At 39.7% G+C, this 17,100-nt stretch overlaps 5 non-coding genes across 5 annotated transcripts; all 5 read left to right on the top strand.

Annotated features, from left to right (window-relative positions):
- Positions 1-4,514: 4,514 nt before the first annotated feature.
- Positions 4,515-4,604, top strand: trnar-ucu (transfer RNA arginine (anticodon UCU)). Its single transcript is given in 2 exon segments — positions 4,515-4,551; positions 4,569-4,604. It is a non-coding gene; the product is annotated as a tRNA-Arg (tRNA).
- A 1,563-nt stretch (positions 4,605-6,167) lies between these two features.
- trnar-ucu (transfer RNA arginine (anticodon UCU)) lies at positions 6,168-6,257 on the top strand. The gene is given in 2 exon segments: positions 6,168-6,204; positions 6,222-6,257. It is a non-coding gene; the product is annotated as a tRNA-Arg (tRNA).
- A 1,757-nt stretch (positions 6,258-8,014) lies between these two features.
- Positions 8,015-8,104, top strand: trnar-ucu (transfer RNA arginine (anticodon UCU)). Its single transcript is given in 2 exon segments — positions 8,015-8,051; positions 8,069-8,104. It is a non-coding gene; the product is annotated as a tRNA-Arg (tRNA).
- Positions 8,105-9,550: 1,446 nt separating this feature from the next.
- Positions 9,551-9,624, top strand: trnat-agu (transfer RNA threonine (anticodon AGU)). The gene has a single exon. It is a non-coding gene; the product is annotated as a tRNA-Thr (tRNA).
- Positions 9,625-11,707: 2,083 nt separating this feature from the next.
- On the top strand, positions 11,708-11,797 carry trnar-ucu (transfer RNA arginine (anticodon UCU)). Its single transcript is given in 2 exon segments — positions 11,708-11,744; positions 11,762-11,797. It is a non-coding gene; the product is annotated as a tRNA-Arg (tRNA).
- Positions 11,798-17,100: the final 5,303 nt, after the last annotated feature.

Genomic DNA, 17,100 nt, shown 5'->3' with positions numbered 1-17,100 from the left:
GTTAAACTGCATAATCCAAAAGTGCAGCTTGTGACGTATTCTAAGGAAAAACTGAATGTGATAGGATGTCTTAGAGCTGACGTTACTCACAATGGTAGTACTGCCTCTACTGACTTTTACATAGTGAAGACAGGGACACCTGTACTGGGCATGGACCTGGTTACTGCTCTCCAGCTGCAGATTAAAGGAGGACAGTTACTAACACAGGCGTCGGAAATCTGTGCAACGCTCCACCAAGCCAAAGCTCCATCTACTCACTTTGAACATGATGGTGGGTCACCTGCCACGTTCGGATGTGCGAGAAACTTCGTGCACAAAGTGAAGCTCCGGCCTGATGTGAAGCCTGTACGACAGAACCTCCGACACTTACCTCTCTCAGTTCGCGATGCTGTCTCCGAGGAACTCAAGGACCTGGAAAAACACGGCATAATTGAGAAAATTGATGCGTCTGAATGGGTCTCTCCAAATGTGGTCACCAAAAAAGAGAACTGGTGGCATACGCATGTGTGTTGACCTGAGGGAACTTAACAAGGCTGTGATTAGGGATAGCCATCCATTGCCACTGATTGAGGACATTCTGTCAGAACTGCGTGGCGCCGTGATGTTCTCAACTCTGGATTTGAAATCTGCTTACCATCAACTGACGCTGCATGAAGAGAGTAGGGGGCTCACTGCTTTCATTACACATGAAGGACTGTACCGGTACTGCAGAGTCCCATATGGACTGTGTTCAGCCCCAGCAGCTTTCCAAAAGATGATGATGCAGATTCTCAGTGGCATGAAGGGGGTGCAATGCTACCTTGATGACGTCATTACATATGGATCGTCAGAGGCGGAGCATGACGCCAACCTGAGTGCGGTGTTGCGCAAAATCAACGATGCTGGACTGAAGCTCAATGTTAACAAATGCCAACTCCGGCAAACCACACTAAGCTTCCTTGGTCAAAAGATTGGACCAGAGGGTCTGCTGCCAGATGACTCTCACGTTGCTGCTATTCTGAATGCACCGTCCCCTTCCGATCCTGCAACCTTGCGCTCTTTCCTTGGCCTGAGTGCATGGTACAGCAAGTTTGTGCCAAATTACGCAACTGTCGTTGGGCCCATGAGAGCTCTTCTTTGAAAAGATTGTTCATTTCACTGGAACAAGACAGCTCAAGCAGCATTTAAGCAAGTCAAGCAGTTGATTGTGCATAGCACTGCACTGGTGATGTTTGACCCCAGTAAGTCAACCATTGTTTCAACAGATGCCTCAGACTATGGGGTAGGTGCAGTCTTGACTCAGATGGACAGTAACGGGGCAGAGCAGACTGTTGCTTTTGCATCTCGCAGTCTTTCTGAGGCAGAGAGGAAATACTCTATAGTCGAGAAGGAAGCGCTAGCTTGCATCTGGGCTGCCGAGAAATGGCGGACATGGCTGTGGGGAAGGAGATTCCTGTTACGCACTGATCACCAAGCACTTACCACGCTGCTGACTACCAAAGGCAATAACCGTGCTGGTCTCCGCATTACCCGATGGTCTGCTCGTCTCCTAGAGTTTGACTACGACGTTGAATACAGAACAGGGTCCCTGAACCATGTTGCTGACTGCCTGTCGAGACTCCCACTGCCTGAAACTGACACTGCATACGCAGAAGAGATTGAGTCAGTGGCTGCCATACTCACTGACCTGAGTGCTGTGTCTAAGGAAGACTTCCGTTCAGAATGTAATGACTGTCCAGTGCTCACTAAACTCCGTGCACAGATACAGAGAGGCTGGCCATCACGGAAGTCTACACTCGATCTTAACATACAGCCATACTTTCCAATTCGCCATGAACTTGCTGTCATGAATGAATGCATAGTCAGAGGGTCTCACAGATTACTTGTGCCAGAGTCATTGCAGAAAAGACTCATTGTGCTAGCCCATGAAACCCACCAGGGTATTGTGCGTACCAAACAACGCCTTAGAGAGTTGTACTGGTGGCCCAAAATGGACTCTCAGATAGAAATATGCATTAAGAACTGCTCAACCTGCCAACAGAATGACAAGACAACTGTCACCCATGATGCTCCACTGCAACCAGTTCCCCTACCAGCTGCTGCTTGGGAAAAGGTGTCCGTAGACATCATAGGCCCATTTGAGAAAGCTCCTCCTGATTGTAGATTTGCCATATCACTGGTAGATTACTTTAGTAAATGGCCTGAAGTAGCGTTTGCTCACCGCGTTGACACAGCTACTATTATACAGTTCCTGACTGCCCTTTTCTCTCGAGAAGGAATCCCAAAGACGCTGATAAGTGACAATGGTCCTCAATTTCTCTTGTTTGCTGACTTTCTCAAAGAGAGTGGAATACAACACCTGAGATCTTCAGTGTACTACCCAAGAGCTAATGGAGAAGTTGAGAGATTCAACAGAAGTGTTAAGGACTGCTTACAGACTGCATCCATTCAAGGAGAACCCTGGAAGTCATTCCTGAGAACTTACCTGAGGGACTACAGAGCAACTCCTCATTCAACCACTGGAGTATCCCCATCAGAACTGCTCCATGGCCGGCGAATGAGAACAAAGCTACAGGTGATCGATATGCCTGCCCCACTAACAGAGAAGAAAGCGATGCGAGAAAGAGTGGGGAGTAAACAACAGAAAATGAAAGCGTACACCGATCAGCAAAGACATGCCAAGTCTTCCAACTTCCGGCCTGGTGACAAAGTGAGGGTGAGGAAACCATGGAAAGTGAAGAAAGGAGAACTGAAGTTTTCTAAACCTAGAACTATCGTGACAAAGAAAGGACCGGATACATACTTGTTGGATGATGGAAGAACCTGGAACTCCTCACATCTGTCCGTACTTCCCAACTTGAGCACAGATGTGGATTCTGATAGGGCAATGGACTGTACTGATACAGGGACTGACCAAATAACTAACTCTGACTCGGTTAGCCAGTCCAGACCTGTCAGAATTAGAAATGCACCTAGCTGGACTAAAGATTTTGTTATGGAATGATCATAAAATGTGATTTACAATATTCAGGTTTTAGTTAAAGCATTACTGTTACATTAATAATACTGTCAGGTTCTTCTGAGTTACAAGAAGGTATTCTTTGTTCAAGAGGGAAGATGTTGTGTCCATATGCAATGTGTTTAATGCATATATTAAACAAATTCGTTGTTACGGATTTAGGACACTGGGGAACACTAGTGGACTGTTTGAGGTAAGAGAAAGAAGAGAGGAAAGGAGGGGAAGAATAAACAAAATAGTAAGCTCTCTGTTCCATAATTGTGTGTGGTTAATGTCTGACTCTGAACGACAAGTCAACACAACAAGCGCCTGTCTAGTAAACAGGAGATCCTGGCTTGGAATCCCAGCGGTGCCTTTTCCTTTGGTAATCTTTAATCAGTAACTGCTACAATGAGTAAATCAACCCAATCAAACAATTTTTTATTGGTGTCAGACTATGACTAACAGTATGCAGAGCTTTGGTGTGTGCTTTGACTTGCAGATAATCATCAGACCACTGGGATTTACATATGCATAGTAAATTTATTATTTGCCTCAAATATTAGCAGCACTACTGTTATTTTATAGGAAGGTTGGCCAAGGAACCAACTTCTTTGCCTGGGCTCTGTGGCGCAATGGATAGCGCATTGGACTTCTAGATAAATAGCTGGAGCAATTCAAAGGTTGTGGGTTCGAGTCCCACCAGAGTGTTTCCTCTTCTTTATAGCTCTGTCTACTACCTTTTTGTACTTTTATTTGCAAGATTTTCTCTAGTCTTTTTACCTAATTAATAGCAATTTCAAACTTTCAGAAATATTCTGTTTGATGTTGGGGTCTAGGAACATATTTGTGCTGCAGAAGATTCTGCATGTATTTGTGAAAAGTGAGATGAAGCAGTTTGAAATGTAGGATTTTAGCCTTTTCTGAATCAGAATGATGTTTGCTGATCCATTAAAAGATGTTTAAACAGAACCTGAAGGGTAAACAAAAGATGCTAAGTTTTGTGTGTACATTCTGCGTGACAAGGTCTAGTACTCTGTACATGTATATGATAGGTTTAAGCAATTGAGACAAGCTTTCAGAGTTGATGTTATTTGTTTCTGGAAAATGCAGAGGTTCCTAATCAGTGAAGTTGTTTTTGCTGTCTGTGTAAAGTTTGTATGCAAGAGAATGTTTTTGAGTTTGCCTGAAGCTATATTGTGTTGATATAGAAAACCAGTCAGGTAGGGTGCCGTGGCTTAGTTGGTTATAGGGCCTGTCTAGTAAACAGGAGCTCCTGGGTTCGAATCCCAGCGGTTCCTTTTCCTTGGGTAATCTTTAATCAGTAACTGCTACAATGAGTAAATCAACCCTTTTTTTATTGGCGTCAGACTATGACTAACAGTATGCAGAGCTTTGGTGTGTGCTTAGACTTGCAGATAATCATCAGACCACTGGGATTTACATATGCATAGTAAATTTATTATTTGCCTCAAATATTAGCAGCACTACTGTTATTTTATAGGAAGGTTGGCCAAGGAACCCGTTTCTTCACCTGGGCTCTGTGGCGCAATGGATAGCGCATTGGACTTCTAGATAAATAGCTGGAGCAATTCAAAGATTGTGGGTTCGAGTCCCACCAGAGTCGAGAGTGTTTCCTCTTCTTTAAAGCTCTGTCTACTACCTTTTTGTACTTTTATTTGCAAGATTTTCTCTAGTCTTTTTACCTAATTAATAGCAATTTCAAACTTTCAGAAATATTCTGTTTGATGTTGGGGTATTGGAACATATTTGTGCTGCAGAAGATTCTGCATGTATTTGTGAAAAGTGAGATGAAGCAGTTTGAAATGTTGGATTTTAGCCTTTTCTGAGTCAGAATGATGTTTACTGATCCATTAAAAGATGTTTAAACGGAACCTGAAGGGTAAACAAAAGATGCTAAGTTTTGTGTGTACATTCTGCGTGACAAGCTTTCAGAGTTGATGTTATTTGTTTCTGGAAAATGCAGAGGTTCCTAATCAGGGAAGTTGTTTTTGCTGTCTATGTGAAGTTTGTATGCAAGAGAATGTTTTTGAGTTTGCCTGAAGCTATATTGTGTTGATATAGAAAAGCAGTCAGGTAGGGTGCCGTGGCTTAGTTGGTTATAGCGCCTGTCTAGTAAACAGGAGATCCTGGCTTGGAATCCCAGCGGTGCCTTTTCCTTGGGTAATATTTAATCAGTAACTGCTACAATGAGTAAATCAACCCTTTTTTTATTGGTGTCAGACTATGACTAACAGTATGCAGAGCTTTGGTGTGTGCAGTGGATAGCGCATTGGACTTCTAGATAAATAGCTGGAGCAATTCAAAGGTTGTGGGTTTGAGTCCCACCAGAGTCAAGAGTGTTTCCTCTTCTTTATAGCTCTGTCTACTACCTTTTTGTACTTTTATTTGCAAGATTTTCTCTAGTCTTTTTACCTAATTAATAGCAATTTCAAACTTTAAGAAATATTCTGTTTGATGTTGGGGTATTGGAACATATTTGTGCTGCAGAAGATTCTGCATGTATTTGTGAAAAGTGAGATGAAGCAGTTTGAAATGTTGGATTTTAGCCTTTTCTGAATCAGAATGATGTTTGCTGATCCATTAAAAGATGTTTAAACGGAACCTGAAGGGTAAACAAAAGATGCTAAGTTTTGTGTGTACATTCTGCGTGACAAGGTCTAGTACTCTGTACATGTATATGATAGGTTTAAGCAATTGAGACAAGCTTTCAGAGTTGATGTTATTTGTTTCTGGAAAATGCAGAGGTTCCTAATCAGGGAAGTTGTTTTTGCTGTCTGTGTGAAGTTTGTATGCAAGAGAATGTTTTTGAGTTTGCCTGAAGCTATATTGTATTGATATAGAAGACCAGTCAGGTGGGACGCTGTGGCTTAGTTGGTTATAGCGCCTGGCTAATAAACAGGAGATCCTGGGTTCGGATCCCAGCGGTGCCTTTTCCTTGGGTAATCTTTAATCAGTAACTGCTACAATGAGTAAATCAACCCTTTTTTTATTGGCGTCAGACTATGACTAACAGTATGCAGAGCTTTGGTGTGTGCTTAGACTTGCAGATAATCATCAGACCACTGGGATTTACATATGCATAGTAAATTTATTATTTGCCTCAAATATTAGCAGCACTACTGTTATTTTATAGGAAGGTTGGCCAAGGAACCAGTTTCTTCACCTGGGCTCTGTGGCGCAATGGATAGCGCATTGGACTTCTAGATAAATAGCTGGAGCAGTTCAAAGGTTGTGGGTTCGAGTCCCACCAGAGTCGAGAGTGTTTCCTCTTCTTTATAGCTCTGTCTACTACCTTTTTGTACTTTTATTTGCAAGATTTTCTCTAGTCTTTTTACCTAATTAATAGCAATTTCAAACTTTCAGAAATATTCTGTTTGATGTTGGGGTATTGGAACATATTTGTGCTGCAGAAGATTCTGCATGTATTTGTGAAAAGTGAGATGAAGCAGTTTGAAATGTTGGATTTTAGCCTTTTCTGAATCAGAATGATGTTTGCTGATCCATTAAAAGATGTTTAAACGGAACCTGAAGGGTAAACAAAAGATGCTAAGTTTTGTGTGTACATTCTGCGTGACAAGGTCTAGTACTCTGTACATGTATATGATAGGTTTAAGCAATTGAGACAAGCTTTCAGAGTTGATGTTATTTGTTTCTGGAAAATGCAGAGGTTCCTAATCAGGGAAGTTGTTTTTGCTGTCTGTGTAAAGTTTGTATGCAAGAGAATGTTTTTGAGTTTGCCTGAAGCTATATTGTGTTGATATAGAAAACCAGTCAGTTAGGGTGCCGTGTCTTAGTTGGTTATAGCGCCTGTCTAGTAAACAGTAGATCCTGGGTTGGAATCCCAGCGGTGCCTTTTCCTTGGGTAATCTTTAATCAGTAACTGCTACAATGAGTAAATCAACCCTTTTTTTATTGGCGTCAGACTATGGCTAACAGTATGCAGAGCTTTGGTGTGTGCTTAGACTTGCAGATAATCATCAGACCACTGGGATTTACATATGCATAGTAAATTTATTATTTGCCTCAAATATTAGCAGCACTACTGTTATTTTATAGGAAGGTTGGCCAGGGAACCAGTTTCTTCACCTGGGCTCAGTGTTGTAATGGGTAGCGCGTTGGCCTTCTAGATGCATAGCTGGAGCAATTCAAAGGTTGTGGGTTCGAGCCTCACCAAAGTCAGGAGTGTTTCTTCTTCTTTATAGCACTGTCTACTACCATTTTGTACTTTTATTTGCAAGATTTTCTCTAGTCTTTTTTACCTAATTAATAGCAATTTCAAACTTTCAGAAATATTCTGTTTGATGTTGGGGTCTTGGAACATAATTGTGCTGCAGAAGATTCTGCATGTATTTGTGAAAAGTGAGATTAAGCAGTTTGAAATGTTGGATTTTAGCCTTTTCTGAATCAGAATGATGTTTGCTGATCCATTAAAAGATGTTTAAAATGAACCTGATGGGTAAACAAAAGATGCTAAGTTTTGTGTGTACATTCTGCGTGACAAGGTCTAGTACTCTGTACATGTATATGATAGGTTTAAGCAATTGAGACAAGCTTTCAGAGTTGATGTTATTTGTTTCTGGAAAATGCAGAGGTTCCTAATCAGGGAAGTTGTTTTTGCTGTCTGTGTGAAGTTTGTATGCAAGAGAATGTTTTTGAGTTTGCCTGAAGCTATATTGTGTTGATATAGAAAACCAGTCAGTTAGGGTGCCGTGTCTTAGTTGGTTATAGCGCCTGTCTAGTAAACAGGAGATCCTGGTTTGGAATCCCAGCGGTGCCTTTTCCTTGGGTAATCTTTAATCAGTAACTGCTACAATGAGTAAATCAACCCTTTTTTTATTGGCGTCAGACTATGGCTAACAGTATGCAGAGCTTTGGTGTGTGCTTAGACTTGCAGATAATCATCAGACCACTGGGATTTACATATGCATAGTAAATGTATTATTTGCCTCAAATATTAGCAGCACTACTGTTATTTTATAGGAAGGTTGGCCAAGGAACCAGTTTTTTCATCTAGGCTCTGTGGCGCAATGGATAGCGCATTGGACTTCTAGATAAATAGCTGGAGCAATTCAAAGGTTGTGGGTTCGAGTCCCACCAGAGTCGAGAGTGTTTCCTCTTCTTTATAGCTCTGTCTACTACCTTTTTGTACTTTTATTTGCAAGATTTTCTCTAGTCTTTTTACCTAATTCATAGCAATTTCAAACTTTCAGAAATATTCTGTTTGATGTTGGGGTATTGGAACATATTTGTGCTGCAGAAGATTCTGCATGTATTTGTGAAAAGTGAGATGAAGCAGTTTGAAATGTAGGATTTTAGCCTTTTCTGAATCAGAATGATGTTTGCTGATCCATTAAAAGATGTTTAAACAGAACCTGAAGGGTAAACAAAAGATGCTAAGTTTTTTGTGTACATTCTGCGTGACAAGGTCTAGTACTCTGTACATGTATATGATAGGTTTAAGCAATTGAGACAAGCTTTCAGAGTTGATGTTATTTGTTTCTGGAAAATGCAGAGGTTCCTAATCAGGGAAGTTGTTTTTGCTGTCTGTGTAAAGTTTGTATGCAAGAGAATGTTTTTGAGTTTGCCTGAAGCTACATTGTATTGATATAGAAAACCAGTCATGTAGGGCGCCGTGGCTTAGTTGGTTATAGCGCCTGTCTAGTAAACAGGAGATCCTGGGTTGGAATCCCAGCGGTGCCTTTTCCTTGGGTAATCTTTAATCAGTAACTGCTACAATGAGTAAATCAACCCTTTTTTTATTGGCGTCAGACTATGGCTAACAGTATGCAGAGCTTTGGTGTGTGCTTAGACTTGCAGATAATCATCAGACCACTGGGATTTACATATGCATAGTAAATTTATTATTTGCCTCAAATATTAGCAGCACTACTGTTATTTTATAGGAAGGTTGGCCAAGGAACCAGTTTCTTCACCTGGGCTCTGTGGTGCAATAGATAGCTCATTGGACTTCTAGTTAAATAGCTGGAGCAATTCAAAGGTTGTGGGTTCGAGTCCCACCAGAGTCGAGAGTGTTTCCTCTTCTTTATAGCTCTGTCTACTACCTTTTTGTACTTTTATTTGCAAGATTTTCTCTAGTCTTTTTACCTAATTAATAGCAATTTCAAACTTTCAGAAATATTCTGTTTGATGTTGGGGTATTGGAACATATTTGTGCTGCAGAAGATTCTGCATGTATTTTTGAAAAGTGAGATGAAGCAGTTTGAAATGTAGGATTTTAGCCTTTTCTGAATCAGAATGATGTTTGCTGATCCATTAAAAGATGTTTAAACGGAACCTGAAGGGTAAACAAAAGATGCTAAGTTTTGTGTGTACATTCTGTGTGACAAGGTCTAGTACTCTGTACATGTATATGATAGGTTTAAGCAATTGAGACAAGCTTTCAGAGTTGATGTTATTTGTTTCTGGAAAATGCAGAGGTTCCTAATCAGGGAAGTTGTTTTTGCTGTCTGTGTAAAGTTTGTATGCAAGAGAATGTTTTTGAGTTTGCCTGAAGCTACATTGTATTGATATAGAAAACCAGTCATGTAGGGCGCCGTGGCTTAGTTGGTTATAGCGCCTGTCTAGTAAACAGGAGATCCTGGGTTCGAATCCCAGCGGTGCCTTTTCCTTGGGTAATCTTTAATCAGTAACTGCTACAATGAGTAAATCAACCCTTTTTTTTATTGGCGTCAGACTATGACTAACAGTATGCAGAGCTTTGGTGTGTGCTTAGACTTGCAGATAATCATCAGACCACTGGGATTTACATATGCATAGTAAATTTATTATTTGCCTCAAATATTAGCAGCACTACTGTTATTTTATAGGAAGGTTGGCCAAGGAACCCGTTTCTTCACCTGGGCTCTGTGGCGCAATGGATAGCGCATTGGATTTCTAGATAAATAGTTGGAGCAATTCAAAGGTTGTGGGATCGAGTCCCACCAGAGTCGAGAGTGTTTCCTCTTCTTTATAGCTCTGTCTACTACCTTTTTGTACTTTTATTTGCAAGATTTTCTCTAGTCTTTTTACCTAATTAATAGCAATTTCAAACTTTCAGAAATATTCTGTTTGATGTTGGGGTATTGGAACATATTTGTGCTGCAGAAGATTCTGCATGTATTTGTGAAAAGTGAGATGAAGCAGTTTGAAATGTAGGATTTTAGCCTTTTCTGAATCAGAATGATGTTTGCTGATCCATTAAAAGATGTTTAAACAGAACCTGAAGGGTAAACAAAAGATGCTAAGTTTTGTGTGTACATTCTGCGTGACAAGGTCTAGTACTCTGTACATGTATATGATAGGTTTAAGCAATTGAGACAAGCTTTCAGAGTTGATGTTATTTGTTTCTGGAAAATGCAGAGGTTCCTAATCAGGGAAGTTGTTTTTGCTGTCTGTGTGAAGTTTGTATGCAAGAGAATGTTTTTGAGTTTGCCTGAAGCTATATTGTGTTGATATAGAAAACCAGTCAGGTAGGGCGCCGTGGCTTAGTTGGTTATAGCGCCTGTCTAGTAAATAGGAGATCCTGGGTTGTATTCCCAGCGGTGCCTTTTCCTTGGGTAATCTTTAATCAGTAACTGCTACAATGAGTAAATCAACCCTTTTTTTATTGGCGTCAGACTATGACTAACAGTATGCAGAGCTTTGGTGTGTGCTTAGACTTGCAGATAATCATCAGACCACTGGGATTTACATATGCATAGTAAATTTATTATTTGCCTCAAATATTAGCAGCACTACTGTTATTTTATAGGAAGGTTGGCCAAGGAACCAGTTTCTTCACCTGGGCTCTGTGGTGCAATGGATAGCGCATTGGACTTCTAGATAAATAGCTGGAGCAATTCAGAGGTTGTGGGTTTGAGTCCCACCAGAGTCAAGAGTTTTTCCTCTTCTTTATAGCTCTGTCTACTACCTTTTTGTACTTTTATTTGCAAGATTTTCTCTAGTCTTTTTACCTAATTAATAGCAATTTCAAACTTTCAGAAATATTCTGTTTGATGTTGGGGTATTGGAACATATTTGTGCTGCAGAAGATTCTGCATGTATTTTTGAAAAGTGAGATGAAGCAGTTTGAAATGTAGGATTTTAGCCTTTTCTGAATCAGAATGATGTTTGCTGATCCATTAAAAGATGTTTAAATGGAACCTGAAGGGTAAACAAAAGATGCTAAGTTTTGTGTGTACATTCTGCGTGACAAGGTCTAGTACTCTGTACATGTATATGATAGGTTTAAGCAATTGAGACAAGCTTTCAGAGTTGATGTTATTTGTTTCTGGAAAATGCAGAGGTTCCTAATCAGGGAAGTTGTTTTTGCTGTCTGTGTAAAGTTTGTATGCAAGAGAATGTTTGTGAGTTTGCCTGAAGCTATATTGTGTTGATATAGAAAACCAGTCAGGTAGGGTGCCGCGGCTTAGTTGGTTATAGCGCCTGTCTAGTAAACAGGAGATCCTGGGTTGGAATCCCAGCGGTGCCTTTTCCTTGGGTAATCTTTAATCAGTAACTGCTACAATGAGTAAATCAACCCTTTTTTTATTGGCGTCAGACTATGACTAACAGTATGCAGAGCTTTGGTGTGTGCTTAGACTTGCAGATAATCATCAGACCACTGGGATTTACATATGCATAGTAAATTTATTATTTGCCTCAAATATTAGCAGCACTACTGTTATTTTATAGGAAGGTTGGCCAAGGAACCAGTTTCTTCACCTGGGCTCTGTGGCGCAATGGATAGCGCATTGGACTTCTAGATAAATAGTTGGAGCAATTCAAAGGTTGTGGGATCGAGTCCCACCAGAGTCGAGAGTGTTTCCTCTTCTTTATAGCTCTGTCTACTACCTTTTTGTACTTTTATTTGCAAGATTTTCTCTAGTCTTTTTACCTAATTAATAGCAATTTCAAACTTTCAGAAATATTCTGTTTGATGTTGGGGTATTGGAACATATTTGTGCTGCAGAAGATTCTGCATGTATTTGTGAAAAGTGAGATGAAGCAGTTTGAAATGTAGGATTTTAGCCTTTTCTGAATCAGAATGATGTTTGCTGATCCATTAAAAGATGTTTAAACAGAACCTGAAGGGTAAACAAAAGATGCTAAGTTTTGTGTGTACATTCTGCGTGACAAGGTCTAGTACTCTGTACATGTATATGATAGGTTTAAGCAATTGAGACAAGCTTTCAGAGTTGATGTTATTTGTTTCTGGAAAATGCAGAGGTTCCTAATCAGGGAAGTTGTTTTTGCTGTCTGTGTGAAGTTTGTATGCAAGAGAATGTTTTTGAGTTTGCCTGAAGCTATATTGTGTTGATATAGAAAACCAGTCAGGTAGGGCGCCGTGGCTTAGTTGGTTATAGCGCCTGTCTAGTAAATAGGAGATCCTGGGTTGGAATCCCAGCGGTGCCTTTTCCTTGGGTAATCTTTAATCAGTAACTGCTACAATGAGTAAATCAACCCTTTTTTTATTGGCGTCAGACTATGACTAACAGTATGCAGAGCTTTGGTGTGTGCTTAGACTTGCAGATAATCATCAGACCACTGGGATTTACATATGCATAGTAAATTTATTATTTGCCTCAAATATTAGCAGCACTACTGTTATTTTATAGGAAGGTTGGCCAAGGAACCAGTTTCTTCACCTGGGCTCTGTGGTGCAATGGATAGCGCATTGGACTTCTAGATAAATAGCTGGAGCAATTCAGAGGTTGTGGGTTTGAGTCCCACCAGAGTCAAGAGTTTTTCCTCTTCTTTATAGCTCTGTCTACTACCTTTTTGTACTTTTATTTGCAAGATTTTCTCTAGTCTTTTTACCTAATTAATAGCAATTTCAAACTTTCAGAAATATTCTGTTTGATGTTGGGGTATTGGAACATATTTGTGCTGCAGAAGATTCTGCATGTATTTGTGAAAAGTGAGATGAAGCAGTTTGAAATGTAGGATTTTAGCCTTTTCTGAATCAGAATGATGTTTGCTGATCCATTAAAAGATGTTTAAATGGAACCTGAAGGGTAAACAAAAGATGCTAAGTTTTGTGTGTACATTCTGCGTGACAAGGTCTAGTACTCTGTACATGTATATGATAGGTTTAAGCAATTGAGACAAGCTTTCAGAGTTGATGTTATTTGTTTCTGGAAAATGCAGAGGTTCCTAATCAGGGAAGTTGTTTTTGCTGTCTGTGTAAAGTTTGTATGCAAGAGAATGTTTGTGAGTTTGCCTGAAGCTATATTGTGTTGATATAGAAAACCAGTCAGGTAGGGTGCCGCGGCTTAGTTGGTTATAGCGCCTGTCTAGTAAACAGGAGATCCTGGGTTGGAATCCCAGCGGTGCCTTTTCCTTGGGTAATCTTTAATCAGTAACTGCTACAATGAGTAAATCAACCCTTTTTTTATTGGCGTCAGACTATGACTAACAGTATGCAGAGCTTTGGTGTGTGCTTAGACTTGCAGATAATCATCAGACCACTGGGATTTACATATGCATAGTAAATTTATTATTTGCCTCAAATATTAGCAGCACTACTGTTATTTTATAGGAAGGTTGGTCAAGGAACTAGTTTCTTCACCTGGGCTCTGTGGCGCAATGGATAGCGCATTGGACTTCTAGATAAATAGCTGAAGCAATTCAAAGGTTGTGGGTTTGAGTCCCACCAAAGTCAAGTGTTTTTCCTCTTCTTTATAGCTCTGTCTACTACCTTTTTGTACTTTTATTTGCAAGATTTTCTCTAGTCTTTTTACCTAATTAATAGCAATTTCAAACTTTCAGAAATATTCTGTTTGATGTTGGGGTATTGGAACATATTTGTGCTGCAGAAGATTCTGCATGTATTTGTGAAAAGTGAGATGAAGCAGTTTGAACTGTAGGATTTTAGCCTTTTCTGAATCAGAATGATGTTTGCTGATCCATTAAAAGATGTTTAAACAGAACCTAAAGGGTAAACAAAAGATGCTAAGTTTTGTGTGTACATTCTGCGTGACAAGGTCTAGGACTCTGTACATGTATATGATAGGTTTAAGCAATTGAGACAAGCTTTCAGAGTTGATGTTATTTTTTTCTGGAAAATGCAGAGGTTCCTAATCAGGGAAGTTGTTTTTGCTGTCTGTGTGAAGTTTGTATGCAAGAGAATGTTTTTGAGTTTGCCTGAAGCTATATTGTACTGATATAGAAGAACAGTCTTGTAGGGCGCCGTGGCTTAGTTGGTTATAGGGCCTGTTTACATTTACATTTACATTTACATTTATGGCATTTAGCAGACGCCCTTATCCAGAGCGACTCACAGAGGTGGGACAGTGTAGTGTTAGGAGTCTTGCCCAAGGACTCTTATTGGTGTAGCACAGCACAGTCACCCAGACCAGGAATCGAACCCCAGTCTCCGTTTAGTAAACAGGAGATCTTGCGTTCGAATCCCAGCGGTGCCTCTTCTTTGGGTAATCTTTAATCAGTAACTGCTACAATGAGTAAATCAAACCTTTTTTTATTGGCGTCAGACTATGACTAACAGTATGCAGAGCTTTGGTGTGTGCTTAGACTTGCAGATAATCATCAGACCACTGGGATTTACATATGCGTAGTAAATTCATTATTTGCGTCAAATATTAGCAGCACTACTGTTATTTTATAGGAAGGTTGGCCAAGGAACCAGTTTCTTCACATGTGCTCTGTGTAGCAGTGGATAGCGCATTGGACTTCTAGATAAATAGCTGGAGCAATTCATAGGTTGTGGGTTGGAGTCCCACCAGAGTCGAGAGTGTTTCCTCTTCTTTATAGCTCTGTCTACTACCTTTTTGTACTTTTATTTGCAAGATTTTCTCTAGTCTTTTTACCTATTTAATAGCAATTTCAAACTTTAAGAAATATTCTTTTTGATGTTGGGGTATTGGAACATATTTGTGCTGCAGAAGATTCTGCATGTATTTGTGAAAAGTGAGATGAAGCAGTTTGAAATGTTGGATTTTAGCCTTTTCTGAATCAGAATGATGTTTACTGATCCATTAAAAGATGTTTAAACAGAACCTGAAGGGTAAACAAAAGATGCTAAGTTTTGTGTGTACATTCTGCGTGACAAGGTCTAGTACTCTGTACATGTATATGATAGGTTTAAGCAATTGAGACAAGCTTTCAGAGTTGATGTTATTTGTTTCTGGAAAATGCAGAGGTTCCTAATCAGGGAAGTTGTTTTTGCTGTCTGTGTAAAGTTTGTATGCAAGAGAATGTTTTTGAGTTTGCCTGAAGCTATATTGTGTTGATATAGAAAACCAGTCAGTTAGGGTGCCGTGTCTTAGTTGGTTATAGCGCCTGTCTAGTAAACAGGAGATCCTGGGTTGGAATCCCAGCGGTGCCTTTTCCTTGGGTAATCTTTAATCAGTAACTGCTACAATGAGTAAATCAACCCTTTTTTTATTGGCGTCAGACTATGGCTAACAGTATGCAGAGCTTTGGTGTGTGCTTAGACTTGCAGATAATCATCAGACCACTGGGATTTACATATGCATAGTAAATTTATTATTTGCCTCAAATATTAGCAGCACTACTGTTATTTTATAGGAAGGTTGGCCAAGGAACCAGTTTCTTCACCTGGGCTCTGTGGTGCAATAGATAGCTCATTGGACTTCTAGATAAATAGCTGGAGCAATTCAAAGGTTGTGGGTTTGAGTCCCACCAGAGTCGAGAGTGTTTCCTCTTCTTTATAGCTCTGTCTACTACCTTTTTGTACTTTTATTTGCAAGATTTTCTCTAGTCTTTTTACCTAATTAATAGCAATTTCAAACTTTCAGAAATATTCTGTTTGATGTTGGGGTATTGGAACATATTTGTGCTGCAGAAGATTCTGCATGTATTTGTGAAAAGTGAGATGAAGCAGTTTGAAATGTAGGATTTTAGCCTTTTCTGAATCAGAATGATGTTTGCTGATCCATTAAAAGATGTTTAAACGGAACCTGAAGGGTAAACAAAAGATGCTAAGTTTTGTGTGTACATTCTGTGTGACAAGGTCTAGTACTCTGTACATGTATATGATAGGTTTAAGCAATTGAGACAAGCTTTCAGAGTTGATGTTATTTGTTTCTGGAAAATGCAGAGGTTCCTAATCAGGAAAGTTTTTTTTGCTGTTTGTGTGAAGTTTGTATGCAAAAAAATGTTTTTGAGTTTGCCTGAAGCTATATTGTGTTGATATAGAAAACCTGTCAGGGAGGGTGCCGTGGCTTAGTTGGTTGTAGCGCCTGTCTAGTAAACAGGAGATCCTGGGTTCGAATCCCAGCGGTGCCTTTTCCTTGGGTAATCTTTAATCAGTAACTGCTACAATGAGTAAATCAACCCTTTTTTTTATTGGCGTCAGACTATGACTAACAGTATGCAGAGCTTTGGTGTTTGCTTAGACTTGCAGATAATCATCAGACCACTGGGATTTACATATGCATAGTAAATTCATTATTTGCCTCAAATATTAGCAGCACTACTGTTATTTTATAGGAAGGTTGGCCAAGGAACCCGTTTCTTCACCTGGCCTCTGTGTCACAGTGGATAGCGCATTGGGTTGCTAGATGAATAGCTGGAGCAATTCAAAGGTTGTGGGATCGAGTCCCACCAGAGTCGAGAGTGTTTCCTCTTCTTTATAGCTCTGTCTACTACCTTTTTGTACTTCTTATTTGCAAGATTTTCTCTAGTCTTTTTACCTAATTAATAGCAATTTCAAACTTTAAGAAATATTCTGTTTGATGTTGGGGTATTGGAACATATTTGTGCTGCAGAAGATTCTGCATGTATTTGTGAAAAGTGAGATGAAGCAGTTTAAAATGTAGGATTTTGGCCTTTTCTGAATCAGAATGATGTTTGCTGATCCATTAAAAGATGTTTAAACGGAACCTGAAGGGTAAACAAAAGATGCTAAGTTTTGTGTGTACATTCTGTGTGACAAGGTCTAGTACTCTGTATATGTATATAATAGGTTTAAGCAATTGAGACAAGCTTTCAGAGTTGATGTTATTTGTTTCTGGAAAATGCAGAGGTTCCTAATCAGTGAAGTTGTTTTTGCTGTCTGTGTAAAGTTTGTATGCAAGAGAATGTTTTTGAGTTTGCCTGAAGCTATATTGTATTGATATAGAAAACCAGTCATGTAG

The sequence above is a fragment of the Salminus brasiliensis genome, chromosome 4 (genome assembly GCF_030463535.1).
Source record: "Salminus brasiliensis chromosome 4, fSalBra1.hap2, whole genome shotgun sequence".
Classification (NCBI taxonomy): Eukaryota; Metazoa; Chordata; class Actinopteri; order Characiformes; family Bryconidae; genus Salminus; species Salminus brasiliensis.
This window is presented reverse-complemented; position numbering and strand designations above follow the sequence as displayed.